Source organism: Neomonachus schauinslandi, chromosome 10, assembly GCF_002201575.2.
Source record: "Neomonachus schauinslandi chromosome 10, ASM220157v2, whole genome shotgun sequence".
Classification (NCBI taxonomy): domain Eukaryota; kingdom Metazoa; phylum Chordata; class Mammalia; order Carnivora; family Phocidae; genus Neomonachus; species Neomonachus schauinslandi.
The window spans coordinates 121553557-121573252 of NC_058412.1; positions in this window are offsets into that span (position 1 = coordinate 121553557).

The window sequence follows — 19696 nt, forward strand, 5'->3', positions numbered from 1 at the left end:
GGGGGGGGGGGGGGGGGGGGGGGGGGGGGGGGGGGGGGGGGGGGAGGCACCAAAACTAAGACACAACAAAAAAAAAACAGAAAAATATAGAAGGATGGAATGAAAGCAAGAAGAAGAAAGTAACTAATGGGCAGGTAAACCTGGAAGGAAAGGGGAGATGCGATTAGGACTGAGTAACAAAGGGCAAAGACCAGACATGAAATGTCCACTTCCTCGACCAAGTGCCCTGGCCCCTAGTTACAACCACCCCACCTCACCTGACCCCATCGCAGTCTGGCCATCAGCCAAGCCCGTAAGCTCATTCATCCCTCCAAAGGCTCGAACATCCCCTGGTCTACCCGTGGCGGTCAACACTGGCCTCTTGTCCCTGGGTCTCCCAGCCAATGCAGAGAACAGAGTCTGGCCCCACCCTCCTCTAAAACCACAGGTGGAGACCTTGGGTCAGACAACCGACCCCATGAGGTTAGGTACCTTCCAGAAGTGCAGGTGCAACAGCAACTTACGCTCTTGATGAAGACCCCCTCGTAGAGACAAATCTCTTTCCCAAAACATGTGCTGTCACAAGAGGCAAATTTTAGAACCTTGCTGAGTGCCTTTTAAGATGAAACCAAAGCAAAGTCCATAAGACCCCAACTGGGACACCATTCTCTGACTTTGCAGAGCTTTTTATGAATCCTGTGTTCTCAATGGGGGAATAAACCCCTCAGAGGGGAAAAAGATTGTTGGGGGGGCAAAATCATCTTACATATTACAAGGGTTTGTGGCTCCACCGTACCTGGCAAAATCTTATTCCTCTTAACTTCACAGAGAGGAGGAGTTAGTTAAAAAAAAAAAAAAAAAAAAAAGAAGAGGAAGAAAAAAAAAGAAAATTCCTACATATATTTGTAAGAAGGCTCCTTAGGAGAGTGATAATGGGGAAAAACTTAAAAAACACGATGTAATGATGAAAAGCCTATTCTGGACTCACTTTCAACTCCTTTTAGGAAATAAGTCCACCCCAGTAAGAATGTAACTTCTACCTCTCATCTAATATCCTGTGAAAAACAAACATCACAGAAAAATGCATGGCAAGCAGGCACTTTAAAACTGTGCACATGTTCACCACACCTAAGTGCACTTTGTAACTTTTATAGTGCTTTTCTCAAATTCCAGAGATTATCTTCAACTCCACCACTTTGTAGTGAGGCAACAGAAAGCAAGAAAGATCATCATCTTCCAACACCTACCATGTGGAAAGCTCATTCTGGGTCACAGAATAAAGCTCTGAAAATGTCAACATCAGGAGTCTTGCCCTCTCCCACCATCTCCCTTGAACACAGCTCCTAGCACAGGCCGCCCTGAGGCCTCTGGCAAAGTTTTGGTGCATTTCCTTAAACTCAGCACATCCAAATGGGACCCATCTCTCCCCCAAATTTACTGTTTCCCAAAGCCCCAAGGCCACCAGCTAGATCAACCATTTCCTGAGGCCCCAGGCAAAAATATTGGGGTATGTGTCATCCAGCCACTCATCAAAGCAGCCCAGGGTCCAGCCTTTGAAATCTGCTACACCCAGGTTCAAAGCCCAGCTCTGCCACTCACCAACTCCGGCAAGCTATTTAACCTCTCTGAGCTACCATATCTACCATAGCTACCTTCCTTGCATACTATGGTTACGGTTTAGACACAATAAGTTATGTAAAATGCTTAGTATTAGCCCAGAATCAAGCCACAGAGTAGGCACTCAACCTATTGAGTGCCTATTGCTTTTTGGTTTTTTTTTTTTTAAAGATTTATTTGGTGGTGAGAGGAGCAGAGGAAGAGAACCTCAAGCAGACGCCACGCTGAGCGCAGAGCCCGACGCGGGGCTTGATCTCACAACCCTGAGATCATGATCTGAGCCGAAACCAAGCGTCAGACGCTCAACCAACTGAACCACCCAGACACCCGTAGGCTTGCTATTTTTGCTGCTATCACGGACACTGGGGAGATCTTTACTCTCTGGATTTCTCAAATGGTAGCATGGTATCACTGAAAAGCATGACACGGCAAACAAAGTCTCATCCCAGCCCCATTACTGATTAAGGCAGATTCTTTGCAGAATCCATCTTCCTCTAGATAATGCATGTAACACACACAGCAGATGCCCGATACCAAGTGTGGTGGCTGCCCTGACTTAATTACGTGCTATTTCCAAATGTCCTCTAATTGTTTCTCACACAGAACAGTTTTCAAGTACCTGGCCATTCAGGGGTGCAAAATATCAAAGGGGTCCCTGGTTCCCAAGGCCCTCTTACCAAGAAGAAAATCAGGCGTAACAAGAAAAACTTGGCTCTTATCTAGGCCTGCAAGGCCTGAGCATAGGGTCAGAAAACCAGAGGAAGGCAGAGTATGGTCAAGGCCATGGGTAAGGGGGTTTAAGGTAGGGCTGCAGTAGAAGCAGGATAGAAATGCACCTTTTCAGGCCGCCCCCCCTCAAGTCTAGGAAGCCCATGTGCTTTCACAAACCCTCCAGATGTTTCCAATGCCCACTAAGTTTGGGCCACTGGACTGTTCAAATGGAATCTGAAGCTTCCAGCTTCACGTCTATCCCCACTTTCCTGCTTCAAAGGGCCAACAGCTCAACAGACTAACTGTTGTTCATGCTCTTGTCTGCACTTTCTTGTGGATTCCCAGGACACCAAATTCTCCATGTCTGCATCCTAAGTAATGCATAAAGGCAAAGTGAAAATATTAAATAAGATAGCATATTAACCATGGCTCATGGCAGGGTTTCAGTTTCAATGGTCCCTTTCTCCTTTGACCCTTGGTGGAAAGTGCTTCATTCATGGGTGGCTGAGAAAGTCGAGCCCTGAACAAATGCAACCTTCAACACACCAGGTACTAGCTTCCAACATCCAGGGCATGGTGGGCACCAAGGCCCTTCATCTGCAAGGAGGCAAAAGGCTCAGGGAGAGACCGCTCCAGGCAGAATGGGGTTGGATCAGCTAAGGCTTTCTCAGATGTGACACAAGCCAACAGCCAACAGTAGCCTTGTGCAGCCACTAAACCGGGTGTTTACCCCCTGAGCAAACCGCCTGCTCTCTCTGGGTCTCCTCAGTAAAATCAAGGTTTAGACTGGTTCTCCCAAGATCCTGTCCACCTCCATGCAGCTGATTCTAAAAGTTCAGTAAAACAGCAAAAAGAAGGTAAAGGGTTAATGTTCCTCCACCCATATGACTTCCAGTTTGGAAAGAGACAGATACGTGGAGAGAATGAAAATTAAAGGTAAATAAATATTTTTAAATTTTTTAACTTTTCTATTTCTGTTTCCATTTAAGGGGGGTAAGGGATACAGACTGCTTTAAAGAATTTTCAGGTGAAATGAAGATGCCAAGCAGGACTCAGAACGCTCAAGGAGAGTCAAGGGTAGGGAAGAGGGGAGGTCTCAGATTGAGATGCAGCGAGGGATGTCCAGGAGACACCTAGTTTACGGAGGCTGGACATTTCATCTTCCCCGCTATTCATCACCTTTAGAAAAGTTTGCTCTAAGAAAAGGCAGCAAAAAGGAAACGATGAAAAACATGCATTTACCAATGCGCTTCACTAATCTCTCCTGAAAACACGGCAATACAATTTGAAGAATTTTATGTTGTCTGGTTAAAAGAAAATACAAGACAGCACCTTCCATTATTTAATTTGGAATAAATGATGTAACAAAAAATTTAAAAATGACAGTCATTTTAATGCCAAGTTCAGGCTTCCTGGTTAATGTCTCAACAGGCAGACAGAATCAACTGCATTAACAGACACTTTGTTCTCAACCTGAAGGATCAATATTACAATTACAAAATGCCAGCAGAAATTAAAACACGTTTACTCAGTGAGGGTTATCTAAACACAAGAAGGGAGGGGTAGGATCTCAAGGAACTCAGTTCCTGTGTGGTGGTTACAATACTCCAGACAGCATGGAAAGAAATGGCATCTTGATCTGACCTCTTCTATATTTGTCCATGTAAATACCTTAATATCAGAGGTCATTAGTGAATGTTGAGCCATTGCTCCATATAGGGAATCATCCCCAACACACACGGACTTTGGGCGTAACAGCAAACAGGACAAGCTGAAGAAATGGGAGAAAAAAATGTGGCCGATTGTATTTTCCAAAGATGGCGGCTACCATCTCTCCCACAGCAGTTCTGCTGCAGTGTGATCTCCACGCTCTCCAAGACAGAGAGTCCGTACCTCCACCCCCCTGAGTCAGGTGGGCCCTCGGAGGGCTCTGACCGAGAGAACATGGTAGAAATAACATTGTGCTGGGTCCGAGCACAGCTCTTAACTGGCCTGACATCTCTTGTTTCCCGCCTCCTGGAATGCTAGTCTTCTCAGCTGCCATACTATGAGCAGCTCAAGCCCCACAGAGAAGCTGCTAGAGGGCACTCTGGTTGACCCAAGGCAGATACCCAGCGTCAGCTGCCACCAATGTGAGAAAGCCATACCGCAAGTCCCAACACCACCTGTCTATAATCTCCTAACACACCCGAGGAAGGGAATGCCCAGCTGAGTCCAGTCAACCCACAGCACCATGAGAGACGGGAATACATTTAGTGAAGTCACTAAATTTGGGGGGCATTGTTAGACAGCAAGAGATAACCAAAACATGTGATGAGAGACAGAGTTAGAGTGGAAGCCTGGGGGCAGATAAAGAATCTGCTCTCCCAAGGGTCTTCTATCAGAGTTGTGCTTATCTGCTTTGAGGACCTCTGCAAAAAAACAGCACACCAAATCCCCAACATCCCAGTGGGGGAAAGGAGTACTTGAAGCCAACACTGTGAAAGACAAAATAAATATCTTACCAGACACACCGTTTTAAGGGTGCTGAAGTCACTGCTCTGAGCCATGCAATGGGACAAGCAAAACTGAATTTTTAAGGTCTGAAATCCAAAAAGGCTTTTTAGAAATGCAAATAACCTTTTCCCTCTTTAAGTCTCTATTTTAAAGTAGTAAGAAATCCATTAGCCAAATGCATTGCCTCTGGCACTAATCTAGGATAAAGTCACTTAAATTGCAAGGCCAGACCCCACTGCCCCACAGTAATTTGATGGCCATACCTGAGGAGCTGGCTAAGGAGGTCAAGCCCTTACTGAATTGTCCTATTTTGCCCACCCCCCTTCTCTGTTTTCCTTACTCTCCGGTACACAATAAAGCAATGGGTAAGAAACAAGTGTCACTAGGCTGGTGCTGTGGTCACGTAAATGGTAGTTTCAGGACAGTATGGGAGAGGGACCAGCATTCATCAGTGATAGGAAGAGGATACACACAGCAGACGATAGCCGGACAACAAAATGAATCTGGGGCCCAGGCCTCCGGATTGCTTGGTTGGAAAGTGGTAGCGCATGCTATTCAGAACTCACCAGATACAGAGGTTTCAAGGGTCTCCAAAGCTTAGCTACCACAGGCATCCACCAGGGCAGGAGATCGGCCTGATTCTCAACTCTGAGCTCTTAGCTGTGGGACCTGACTTCACACACTGCCTTTGGCCCCTGAATTTCACATTTAAACTCAGTACACTTTGTGTTCATTTTTTCATCCAAAATTTATTTAGCACCAATGTGCTGGGGGCAGAGGACAGGGCAATAAGTAAATCAGACAGGATCCCTCTCTTCACTTAGACATTAGAGGGGAAAAGACAAGTAAAAAGCAAAACAACAGAAAGACAGTAAGTCAATACAGGAAAAAACAGGAGATATGACAGAGTAGGACTAGATGAGAAAGGCCAGTTTAGGTTAGGTGGCAGAGAAAGACCGCCCTGATATGGTGGCATTTAAGCTAAGGCCTGAAAGAAGGGATTGGAGAAAAAGCATTCCAGGCAGCAAGCTCAGCATGTGCAAAGGTCCTGAGGCCAAAAAGGAGCTTGGTATGTTCTAGAAAGTTAAAGGGGGGGACCAAAGGCTGGGTGAGAGAGGAGGAGGGAGGTGAGAGGTGGGAAAGGAGCTGACAATAAAGGCAAGGATTTGACAGAGAATGGTGAAAAGCTTGACTGTTACCTCAGGCACAATGGGAAGCTATGAGAGGATTTTAAGTAGGAAAATGACTAAATCGGGTTGATGACTTTGAAAACTGTCCCACAGTCAGGATAGTGGTTACCTCTGAAGGGAAATATTGACTGGGAAGAGACAGAGCGGAGCTTCTAGAGTGTTGGCGACATCCTATTTCTTCATCAGGGCACTGTTCATGTGGCTGCCTTCAGTTTGTGAAAATTCATCAAGCTGTACACTTAAGATATGTGTCCCTCTGTATATATGTGGTATATTTCAATAAAACATTTACTAAAAATCACTCAGGCTTCTCCCAGGGAATGGATTCTAGAGTACCAAGGGAAGAGGTAGGGAAGTCAGTTAGAAAACCCATGTAGATGCCTGGGGGAGAGTAGGGGGTGGTTTGGGTGGGCCTGGGAGCACCAGACAAACAGAGGGAGTCAGAAACACCTGCTTTCAGATGGGGCAGGCCTCTCTTCTGACCTCACATCTCATTATCTGGGAAAGTCATTCCCATCCTGAACTGGTCCCAAGGATTAGAGCCCTAGCTCCGGTGACAGGGTGGTACCACCCAGATCAAGTTCATGGTGGGAAGGAGGGGAGAAATTCAGGTAACACCAGAGACACAGATGTTTATCCAACAATAATGAATCTGTTGAATATTTATGAAGCATCTACTAGGTCTCAGTTGTTGGGAATGGCTGGAAGAGAAAAGATGGGGGGCTGGGAAGGACAGGGAAGCACGAGTATAGTGTGGATGGGGTGAGTCGGGAGTAAAGGGCAGAGAAGCAGCCCAGACATTAGCAGGCAGCTGAGGCCCTCCATTCAGTTTGGGCCAGAGAGTCCCCACACGAGCCCCAGGAGAAAATATACCTGTTCACACTATTCGTATGGGACCTTGGGAACGGTCCCACAATAGGACTTCTTTAGCTCTTTACCAGAGATTTATAGATCCACTTCTTTTAGGGTTTTTTTTTTTTTTTGCTGAAGATCTAGGTTCTGTGTTCTGTTTAAAAAAAAAAAAACTGTTTAAAGAAAAAGGTATAATCTGGTGAGAAATGGACCTCAAAAGCAGAGAGCTAGAGAGCCCAAGTCCTCACTTGGAAAGGGAAGGAACAAACTGATATCGAAAGAAATTTGTATAATGGATTATTACTCTGAGAATTAATCACCTTTTAAGAAACAGGTCATGCTAATTATTCCTGGAGTGGGCAAACAGCTCTTCAAATGAGCTGCTAGTTATCAGACTTTCGTGCTTAGCTGAGTCAGCCACAGCATCTGTTTAAAAAATAAAAACTCATTTGCATGTCACTGTTCAGTGCCAATGGGGACATCATCTCATCACCATGCAGGACATTTAACATTTCCCTGAAGAAGACATTCTCTTCTGACCTCCCTCCCAACCCAGGTGGGAAGTCTCCAATCCACTTGAATGGAAGTATGTCCTCATATGCAGATGAGGATACAACCAAGAAACCCAAATGACATCTATTGATTTAGCAGACACTAGAACCACATACTGATAAGAGAAGGCCAGTCCATGCACTCCAGTGGCATATGTACAACCAGACATCTAACATCTACAGTAGGAGGATGGATGATTTTTATTTGATTGGCTGGAAGGCAAAATGGTGGGAACACTTGCAAGCCACACTTCGACAAACACATACCCATCCTAAAAGACAAATTCAATCTATCCAACACCAAAGGGTGCCAAGAACTATGAGTAGGAGACTGCAGGGTAGAAATGGGGCTCCTCCGTGCTAGCCAACAGGAGAATTTCCATATGGGGTAATGAGAATGTATTTGCCTTAAAAATCCAAAATTGTTCATTTCCTCTGACACCATTCTGTTCCGTGTTATGTAATACAAAGGGCATGCAAGGGTCAGGAAACTAGATAAATGATGAAATTTGAGGCTGTGTGGAAAACACAAGACAGAGGAAGGGAAATGGAGGACTGCTTTCAAGGTAAGATCCTAGCATGTCTGGAATGAAAAGGATGAAAATAAAATCCGTTATGGATTACCAGGAAGTTCCACTAGTTTGGATGAATCAAACCAGCTTCAAAAAGGACTATTTCATAAGGGAGTTGAAACTCAAAGGCTGAATTAGGAGATTCATGCACAACTCTTATTAACCCCATATGGCCCAAATAAGCAGAATAAGGACAGGTGCTGCTTTCTCCACCTCTGGGCGTTGGGGTTCTAGATGCAAATATGTCTCCTGCTTTAATTAAACTCCTCTCATCAAGGGAAGGAGAAATAATCCCAATCTAACATCTCATCCATGATGAACTTTGCCATCTCTCTTCTGTTTCCAAATGAATTTGGCTTATTAAAAAAGTAATGAGCTATTAATTAACTCTACACTCATACAAAGCTGTTTAATTCTCAATCCAATTAGCAGCAATCTGTTGAAGGATTCTAACGATTATTTTAAATTTGCTAACAGAAACATCTTTTCACTTTCCATAAGTTATTTATAGAAGAGCTCACATTGGATCCTGCTTGGTTTTTAATTTGATAACACTTTTATTAAGTGCTCTCACTCTTCTCCCATCACCACTGCAAAGCCCAGAAATAGTATCCCAGGTCGGCTGCCTGGCCAGGATGGTGCACCCTCCTGTCCTTGAAACTCTCTCCAAAAGATGAGCTCTATGGAGAAGGGGAAATCTGTCCTTCCCATGTCATTCTCAAACTAGAGACAAAACTCAAGTATAAACCAAGGTGGGCATAACACTTCCAGAGGAAAGACTGAATGTCTGGGGATGCTGGTGGGGTTGGATGTGGTGGGGGAGAGAAGCAGGCATGTAATTTTCCTAACTGATGCAACAAAGCATGCCTGAGCCTCTTAGGAAACCACACTGAATCCCGCTGCATTCCTGTGTGGAATGGTTACTATAACCGCTATGCTAAAATGCAAAAATATTACGTGATCTTTTTATACGTGTGCTCTTTATGATCGGCCTTTCTGTACTCATTAGTCTAGATGGACGTATACAGTATGTCAAGGGCTATATACCCCAACTACGGATCAAGTAAAGACACACACATACACAAACTCCACATAAAATGTGTTTACACACAGGCTTTACTCTTCCCTATAAAATGTAAGAGATTAGACTTTTCAGTGTGCCCCTCTCTCTGCTTCTCCAAGATTGTACAAGAGATAAACCGATTTCGTAGTATTGCTGTCGAGAAATATCTGGAGAAAAAGCTGAGGAAGTAGCAGATTCACTAGCTTTCTCCTAACATCTGAGGAGGAACAGGAGATGGGTTCCTCTCCCATCTCCTCCTCGGGACACCAAGACACAATATGCATCATGTTTAAGAAAACAGAATCTAGGGGCGCCTGGGGGCTCAGTCGGTTGAGCAGCCGACTCTTGATTTCAGCTCCAGGTCACGATCTCAGGGTTGTGGGGTCAAGCCCCACATCAGGCTCCGTACTCTGTGTGGATCTGCTTGTCCGGCTCCCTCTGCTCTTCCCCCTGCTCTCTAAAATAAATGAGTAAACACTTAAAAAAAAAAATCTTAAAAAAAAAAAAAAGAATTTAGAGCCAAACTTCCCTGAACCTACTGGTTATGTGCCTTTGGGCAAGTTAGTGAACCTCTCTGTGCCTCAGTTTAGTCATCTAAACAAATGGGAACAATAGTAGTACCTACTTCACAGGGTTGTTAGGATTAAATGAAGGTCTCTAGAGCTCTTACAACAACGTGCCTGGTACAAAGCATATGGTCTGTTATTTCTAAATAAGATTAACTCCAGCTAAGCGCTTCTCCTTATAAAATATATAGAGCTGGGAATGCTGCAAAGTCATTATCTCACCAGTAACAGCAATGGAGGGGAGGCGAGGGGAGGGGAGGCGAGGCGAGGCGAGGGGAGGCGAGGCGAGGCGAGGCGAGGGGAGGCGAGGGGAGGCGAGGCGAGGCGAGGCGAGGGGAGGCGAGGCGAGGGGAGGCGAGGGGAGGCGAGGGGAGGCGAGGGGAGGCGAGGGGAGGCGAGGGGAGGCGAGGGGAGGCGAGGGGAGGCGAGGGGAGGCAGGGCCAGAAGCTCAAATTACAGAGAACATTTGGCCATAGTGTAAAATTTCTTATAGGCATTTTTTTTTCTGCTTCTTTTTTAAGAAAACATAGGTAGGGTGTTAAATTAGGTGGCTTACATTTTGAGCCCTCACTCATGTTATTATTTATTAAATGTGATTATTCATTAAAATGCTAATAGTTCAAAAAATAAAAAAATAAAATGCTAATAATTCACTAGGTTTTTAAAAAATTAAACAGGACCTTGAAAAAAACTGAATTTAAATAAGTTGAATATTAATGGAGCAGGAGGCCTGGGGGAGTGTATTGCGGCAACTAGTGATTTATTTTACAAAAAAAGATTCATAGTTATAAATAGTATTAATAATAACAGTAATAATAGCCAGCATTTATTGAGCATTACCCACATGCCAGGCAGTACACTGCTCAGCAGGTTACATGCCCATCTCATTCACGTGAAGATGTGTACAGAGACGAGATGCTGGTCGTTCTCTCCTCTCTGGGTTACCCACCTCTTTCTCTCTCTCTCTCTCTCTCTCTCTCTCTCTCGCTCATATCTCCTTTCCCCAATTACTCACACCCTGTAGCTAATGCCCCAAGAAGACCATTTGGAAGGAGATGCCCAATTCCAGTATCCCTGCCCTGGGATAGAAGGTCAAGCAGGAGCTAAGAACATTCCCAGGAGAGAGGGGACCAGGCAGATGAATGAAGCCTGGTTTAGCCCTAAAGCTGGAGGCCAAGGTCTTCCCATGGACCTGAATATCCAATGGGTCAAGTCGAAGAACACACGAGCATTTAAATCCAAAGCCCCATCACTGAATGTTATCTGGGGATTCTCCACTTTGTCCATGTTTCCCAAACAGAAATCTTGGTTTCCCTTGGTTACTCCAACACTGATACCATAGAGCGTGGTTCTCACTCAGGGGTGATTTTTGTCCCTCGGGGAACTCTCAGTAATGTCCAGACTCATTTTTGCTTGTCACAACTGGGTAAGGAAAAGCTCCTACCGGCATCTAGTGGGGAGTGGTCAGAGATGCTGCTCAACATCCTACAAGGCACAGGATTGCCCCACGACAAAGGGCTGCCCTGCTGAAAATGGCAATTCAATTTCTAAATCTGAGCCAAGGATGAGAACCCCTGCCCTCACATGGCTTACACACAGCACAGCCTTTAGATCCAGACAGGCCAGACCATGGCTCAATCACAAGCAGTCGGACAGCCTCGGGCAAGGGACAGTCCCTGAACCTCTTCTTGCTCATCTACACAACTGAACCCTGATAAAGTCATTTGAAAATATCCCAGCACAGCACTGCACACTCAGCAAACTATGGTTATTACCACCATGGGTTTGTCCTCAAAGAACTCACGTCATCTCTTCTGTATCAGTATCAACTCTAGGTATTAGTTGGAAACCTTACCTTTGGGTAATGAGTTCCAAACGGTAATTCTAACTGATCCTTGCAGGGGACTGAGCTCATGACTTAGGCCCCATTAGCACCACATAAGAATCTACGGAGTTGGCCAAACAAAGGTACAAGGAATAGCTGTTCCATTTAATAATGCTCAGCAGCTGAATCAACACAATCCAAGTACAGAGGATCCACCCTCTGGAATCAGGAGTCTCAACTTCCACACTGAACCAGGGACTCCCAAATATCCCCACTGCACCATCAGGTCTTCATGGGGATTATAAACCAGAACACAGAAATGGTGGGGGGTTAAAGGAGACAAGGTTAACAAAACACTGAAGGCCTTGCCTTAAATAGTGTTCATTAAATGTTAATAGTCTATCATGTTATTATATATTAACATCAAACTAATAATCTAACAGGATGACACAAAAGCCTAACAGACTCTACCAGACTTACGTGATAATGAAGAATGGCAATGTTTGCCCACCTGCCTTATTTACTCAAATGATGCCTCCTCACACTTCTTAGTTTACACATGATCTCCTCCAGGAAGCCCTGCTTGGTGGCCCTCACCCCAGGTCTAACTGCCCCTCTGTGTTCTGGTATTCAGTGGGCTCCCCACCGCCACAATTGCCTTCCTGCTCTACTCTCTTTTTCCACCACATGTTGTGAGCTCTGCACAGCAGGGAATACATTTTTGTCAGGGTCTATGTTTGTGACATGTGGCATAGGGCTTCTATGTGCCATGGCTGAAGAGCCACCAACGGTGGATTTCACATGGGCTGAAACACAGCTGTATCAGATAGCTCTTGCCACAAAAATACCAGCCCCAAGCTCCGTGGTTTAAAGCAAAAATCATTAGTTTGTGCTCACACATCTGTAAGTTGTCTGGAGGGCAACGGAGCTGGCACGGCTCAGCTGGGGTCCAGGTCTGTTCCACAGGACTCTCTTCCTCCTTGGACCCATGGACCAGCCACCCATGTTCTTCACGTGGAAATGACCAAACACAAAAGAGGCAAACAGAAACATGGTCCTTCTTGAGGCTTAGGCACAGACATGTCCACCTATATTTTACTGGCTGAAGCAAGTCCTATGGATGATGCCAACCTTATTGGGTCAAGAAATGGGCTACATCTCTGCTAGGAGGAAGGGCAAAAATCATGTGGCTAGAGGATGGGATGAAAAATTGGGGGAAACAGTCTAGCAGGAGAACTCTTGCAGGGAAGGGAGGGGGCTGTTTTTATATACTTTGGGAGTCTGTGTGCAATTATGGAATATTTATCCCAGACCTCTATCATCAGGAGTTAGTGTCCATGTTATCCCGTAACAGTATCCAGCACTATGCTGCTACTGGTTATGAACTGCCCCAAGGTCACACAAGCAGAGAGGAATAGGGATTTCCATGAACCAAGGTCTGACACCAAAGTCCACCACACCCTGCTGCTCCCCAACAAAACGAAACCCAGATAGAAGATACCATCTCTGATGCCCTGCTCCAAGCGTGTTTTTCCATCCCCAACTTAACTTCAGAAGTATTTTGGGAGCAGTGTGATGAACAGGAGGTGGAAGAAAGAGCCAAGGGCCAGCCTCGAGAACTGAGCCACATCACCAAGCTCTAATCCCCAACCACACAGCAAAGGGACAGGGTGACAGAAACTGTCGGACATTCTGTGAGCTTAGTCCAAGGCATTCAGACCCAGAATCTTTTTCAGAAAAATAGGTCATTTTTGTGGCAAGAGCAGAGAACCTGTCCTGCACTCTTAGGACAAATGCTTCCAAAATATTCCAGATGGAGCTTCAAGTTGGGTAACACCAGGTTTTGCTCTAAAACACAGACAGTGTAGATAAAAAGCACCTTACTCTCATGTAAGGTCAACCTGGCTTTTTCCCAGGGAAATCTAACAAGATCTGTGTCAATCAAAATTAGAGGCCCAAATCTTCTTGTTCCTTTTGTAACTAAGTACCATCCATATTCAATAGAGTTAGCCTGGCCATTCATAGCTTGGGGTCTATCCTCTATCAAAGAAAAATGTTGATTTTATAAGTACATGCCCTTACTTATTATCATTACTTCAGAAATAAACATTTTGGGGTTGGTCACAAGTCAGCAAAAGTTTTTCTGTAAAAGGCAAAGTAATCTTTTCATCTCTACTACAGCAGCAGGAAAGCCACCACAGACTATACATATAGGAGTAAGCATGGTTGTGTTCCAGTAAAACCTTTTCACAAAAACAGGAGGTGAAAAGACTTCAGCACATATTTTGTTGATCTAAAAGGATGAGAATACATGGCTAAAATTCTAGAAAATTGGTCAGTGTCTCCAAGAAGACAAAGAAACTGCAAAAATTTAGGTCATTTTTTGGTAGAGTCTGATTTAAGCAATGCCTCCTAAAACCCTAGGTAGTCATTCAACCCTCATTATAGATTGAGCTGATGAAAAACTCTATTCCCATCTTACGATGAAGATACCATGGCTCACTGAGATTAGTGACCCACTCAAGATTACACAACTAGTATGTGGTAAAGCCAGGACTCTAACCGAAGTCTGTGCTAATTTTGGGTCAGTGATTTGCCAGCATCATAGTTAAGTGTTGCCATTATGCACTCTGAGCCTAAAAGGGTTATAAAGAATGATCAGAAAATGCCAGTTTTATTCTAAGAAAGTCATCAGTGATGAACTCAAATTTATGAGTAAGGAGGTTCATTAAAGGCCTTTTTACAGTATTACAAAATTGGAAACAATCTAAATGTCCAATATTAAAGGGAAGGTTGAACAAATTACAATGTAGCTATTGAAAATCATGTTCACAAGAATGTGTAATGATATTGGAAAATGTTCATAATAATGTCAAGTGAGAAAAAACAGAAAGCAACACAGTGGCTAGACCATGACCCTCCTTGCTTTAGCAAGGATATTATACATATTAAAAGCTCTGAGAGGAAACACTTTGTTTATGATCATTTGGCTCTCCCTGGTATGAGGATGGCAGGTAATTTTATTTTATTCTTCGAACATTTTGGGTTTTGCGAAACTTGATTCAATATACATATTTGGCTTTTACAATCAGATGTTTTTAAAAGTAATTTATCCCGGGGCGCCTGGGTGGCTCAGTTGGTTAAGCAACTGCCTTCAGCTCAGGTCATGATTCTGGAGTCCCGGGATCGAGTCCCACATCAGGCTCCCTGCTCGGCAGGGAGTCTGCTTCTCCCTCTGACCCTCCCCCTCTCATGCTCTCTGCCTCCCATTCTCTTTCTCAAATAAATAAATAACCTTTAAAAATAAAAAATAAAAATAAAATTTATCCCTAATTATTTTCTGTTCTATTTCTTATGGGTAAGTTGCTCATAAAAGTTTAAAAAGGAACCACTCCATTGTCAGAGTTCAAGGGAGAATCCTATGCACAACCTTTAACAGCAAGCACCAACATCAAGCTGGTTTATTACTCTCGTCTTTAAAGGGCTGAAGCGAGGGTCCTTCGAATGTTCCGAACCACCCCCTCTCCCCCACCGACAGCACAGATGTACATGAATCCGGTCCTGTGCACAAGCCCTACTGAGTAAAAAGAAAATTTGGTCCAACATTTATTTTCTGTGGTTCTTCGTTCAAACAACAAAACACAGCACCAACAACAACAGGCAGACACCAGATTCGTAGATGATTGCTGAATGATTCCTACTGCCGCATGGCCAAGCCACATCCCTCAGGCTGCTAGAGACTAATGCGAGTGAGCCCCAAGACCCCTCTGACCTGGTGAGGGCCAAGAGGAGGGGAACAAGATGCTCTGTTCCAGAAAAGCCTGTCCACAAACGTTTAGGGAGTAAGAGATTTCACAGATTCCCTCACCTCCTTTTAATCAAGAGATAAGTCAACACAAGAAAAATAACACTGTTTCCTGCATTGCACACTGTTCCCAGGCACTGAAGCCATTGGGTATTCAGTGCCTCTGGTACCCAGGGGGGGTGCTGGTAGCTGGAGACAGTACTAATTGACTGTCCACACCCCTGCTTGGTGCACATCCTACACTTCTCCACCAGGTCTTTGGGAATGCGTGTTGTGGCAGAACCTGTCAGTTGCCCCCTCAAATCTACTCTTCCCTTCCTCACAAGGTAACGGCATCCTAGTTTTTAGCCATGCATTAGGTTGCCCAGAAAAAAGACTGTTTTTCTTTGATATACCTACATGATTAAGTTCTGAACAATAAAATGCAAGTAGAAGTTGACCTTCCAAGGAGTCGTCTTAAAGTGAGGGAATTCTTCTCAATCCCTTCCTCCATCCTGCTACTCCACATGCAATGGCTGGAACTCAAGCAGCCACCTTGGACTGTGAGGTTCAGGTGAACGGTAGAGGGGTAAACTGGAAGGAGCCTAGCACCCTTTCAATTTTATAGTAGCACTAGACCAGCTGGGTTGCCTCCTCTGTAGCTTTTACAAGAGGTGGAAGTCTACTTTCATCTTGTTTAAGCCATATTTTGAGGTTTCTTTTGTATGCAGCTGAACTTAATCCTAACTGGTACATAGATGTGTCAGTAGGCCCTGAGGAACCAGGTGAGGTACCACTAGACCCAATTTAGCCTCATTCTCTCGGATCATGTTCTAAGCAAGTCACTTCAGTTCTCTGCAGTCACCTCAGTTTCCCCATCTGTTAAAGAGGAAGAAAAACTTGTGCTGTAACTGCTTCAAAAGGCTTTTGTGAGGCACAATTACCTAGTTCAGATATGCTTTATGAAACACAAAGCCCTACAAATATATAAAGGACTTTTATTTCCTCCAAACAAGATTATTTTTTAAAGAGAAAATGAAATAGGAGAAAGCCATGTATGAGAAGTCTCTTCTAATTAGGAGGAAGGAACTTAATCAGACCAACGGGTTCTCTGCTCATCTCTGCCAGGTCATCTCTCCAGATCCCATCCAGGTGATTCTTTATTTTCCAAATGAGAATTTAATTTTGTTCCTACACCATTATTACATCTAAATTAAATATTTATTGGGCTGAATATCAATTGACTTTTAGAAATAAAGATTTGAAATTTATGAGCTAACAGAGTAATTCAATAATTGTAAATTTCACAACTGAGCTTTGTAATCAATTACTGTTTAGTAATGATATAAATGCACGCTGTTCTCAGGAGACCCTGGACAACCATAAATTAGATTCTGTACACACAACAATCTGGCCACATCTCCACACAGGCTTTGCTTCTTCCGAGGAGTAACGGAGGCCAGGGATAAATCCCAACCTGGCCTCCCCAGGCCACGTGTCTGGACCCCAGTTCACCCATCAGTCAGGCTGTGCCGAGGCTAGACTTAATGAGTGCTCACACAAAACATAATTCAGAAGATAAATCACCTAGAAGGAAAACCTCACAACCCAACTTAGACACTGCACCATAGGTGGGTAATAGAGACAATCATTCATGCATTCACCCATCCAACAAACAGTTATTGAGCACCTACTATGTGCCAGGCACATCAGTGCAGGAAACAAAGACACGTGCCCTTCTGGAAGGTGAGAATAAGAAGCAGTGAACAGTAAATAATAATCAATGTAAATAAGCAAGTTGAACTGGGCTGAATATCGACGGACTTTTAGAAATAAGGATGTGAAGTCTCCAAGCTGAGAGTATGAAAAGGCCATAAATGCTATGAAGATTTATAAGCTGTTATCCTAATTTTATAAATAAGGAAGTTATATGTGGGTTCAAAGAGAAGTAACTTGCTCAGACTCAGAAACTAACAGATTTGGGATTTGAATTCAGATTCCAAATTCTAACCTCTTCCTGCCACTGACACTAAATGGGTGGCCAAACCTTACACAAGCAACTCTGACCCCACTGCTCACTGACAAAGAGAACAAATCCCTGTAAACACGCTCCCCCCAGGGCAGTTAGAGACTTGGGGGAGGGGAGATAAGGCTGAGATGAAAGGAAGGCCCTGGAGTAGAGCAGACGCAAGCACCTCTCAGCATCCACACTTTAATCTATACTCAGCTTGGGCAAAATTTCCATTTTAATTTCTATGTGATAAACGTCGGCATTATTTCCACTCTGAAAGAAACTTAAAGCAATTGTGTGGATCACTGTCCATTTGAAACCCATTCTTTGTCTTCATTGGGCTGGCCAACTACAAGAGAATACATTATAAATTTGGCTTCTCTTGGAATGAAGCTTGGTAAAAAAAAAAAAAAAGAGAGGGGATTTTGAAATCCCCAGGGAGACCTGTCACAAACCCACAGATTCTGGTAATTGATGAGAGAACTTTCGAGTGAGCTCAGTGATTACATTTTGAATCCTTTTATATTAATTATTAAAGGTAAATTATGTTGTTGAAAAGGAAAGCCATAGAAAGATAGTAATTTAATGAAATAGGTTAGGAAGGCATTCTGGATAAGGTAATTGATTTAAAAATTGAAAGGCATTTAGGAGAAGGTCTGTCAAAAATGGATTTAAACAACTGAAAATGGCATCCCTGCTATTTATATGTGAAGAGGAAAAGAAAGTAGCTGAAGATTTGATAGAACCTGACCGAGTAGGAAGAAGGTTCTAGTATTTTGTAAAGTGGGCTTGCCAGCTGGCACAGCCCCCGCAGCACCCTTCTCTTTCTAATGTTCCCTGGAGGCGTCCACAGGAGAAAAAGATTTCACCTGAATGCTGCCATCTTCTTGGGCTACCCACTCACAAAGAGATGCCAATACCTGCCAACAATATGGAAAGAAGTTTCAAACGTCAGAGCACAGATTTTAGAATCGCTGTATTATTTAAATACCCCAAAACAAACTCTTATTCTAAGAATGATGCCAACCCCTCCGTCATCCTGAATCTCCCTTCCACTCTTGGTAGGAGATGGGGGCATCCTGTAACAGTAATAGTGGTAGGAATACTACACACAGCAGTGGTGCTTACTAGCACCACTCTGTGATGTAGTAAACATCACAGAGGACAGCTTCTGAGCCTGGGTCCCAGCATCACCACCTGGAGGACTGCCCTGGAGAGCCACCCAACCAGCAACATCTGCACTGGATTTTGCATGAACAAGAAATGGACCTAGGATCATGATTCTCATTCCTTCTTCCCAATGCCTCAGGAAATGAAACATGGCAAGGGTGAATTGTGGAACAGAATTACTTATGGTTACAAACTACTTCTCCCTCCTCTGGATTCCTCCTGAACCCTAGCTGGAAAAAAAAAAAAAAATTGCAATCACAAAAAAGGCTAATCACGAAATACAGACAGGACACATCAATACCCTAATGCACCTGTCAGCATTAGTAAAAGCCAAAGAAGCCCAGAGGACCGGTCCCTCCTAGCATACCCCACCCCTTAGGCATCCCCTAGCCACATTAGGGCAGCCATGAACGTCAGACAGAGAGGTGAAAGGCCAGGCCACTGTACTAAGATGCAATTCGGTGCAGATGTGGCTTCCGGTGGCCAACCTAGGCCAGACAGAGGTCAAAGGGTTCAAGATGGAGGGTCATGGAAGCTTGGCATTCCAAGCTTGGCATTCCAGCTTGGCATTCCGAAGAGAATTTCCCCATGGAAGGGTGTAGTGTCTGAACTGAGAGAACCTGTTGCTGTTTCTGATGACGGGGAAGCCCCTCCTCTGTATGCCAGATTCGGACTAAGCTCCACACCTCTCGGTGTTTGAGGAGACTCACCACCTTGATTGATTGCTTTTCCCAACTCTCCTCCCATAGCCACAAACCTGGGTACTTCAAACTACTGCTAGCACTTCCATGTGGACGATGGCCATGGAATAGTATGAGCTTAGGAAGGGTTTTACCCTTGGGGGCGGAGCAAGATGGCGGAGGAGTAGGAGACCTGGATTTCGTCTCCTCTCAGGAATTCAGCTGGATACGGATCAAACCATTCTGAACACCTACAAACCCAACAGGAGATCGAAGAAAGGAATAGCAACAACTCTCTCATCAGAAAAGTAACCACTTTCGGGAAGGTAGGACGTGCGGAGAAGTGAATCCGAGGCGATATTCGGGAGGATAGACGGCGGGGGAGGGGCCTCCGGCGGCCGCTTCTGGCAAGTGATAGAGCCGCGGAGCACAAAATCGGAACTTTTAAAAGTCTGCTCCGCTGAGGGATGTCACTCCGGTGGCTAAGCGGGGGGTGGAACCCTTGCGGGACAGTGTGGTCTCAGGACCCTTAGGGTCACAGAAAGACCGGGGGTGCCTGAGTGCAGCAGAGCTCCCAGGTAACGGAGCAGGGAAGCCGGCTGCAGAGGCGGAGCCCAGGCGCGGGCTCT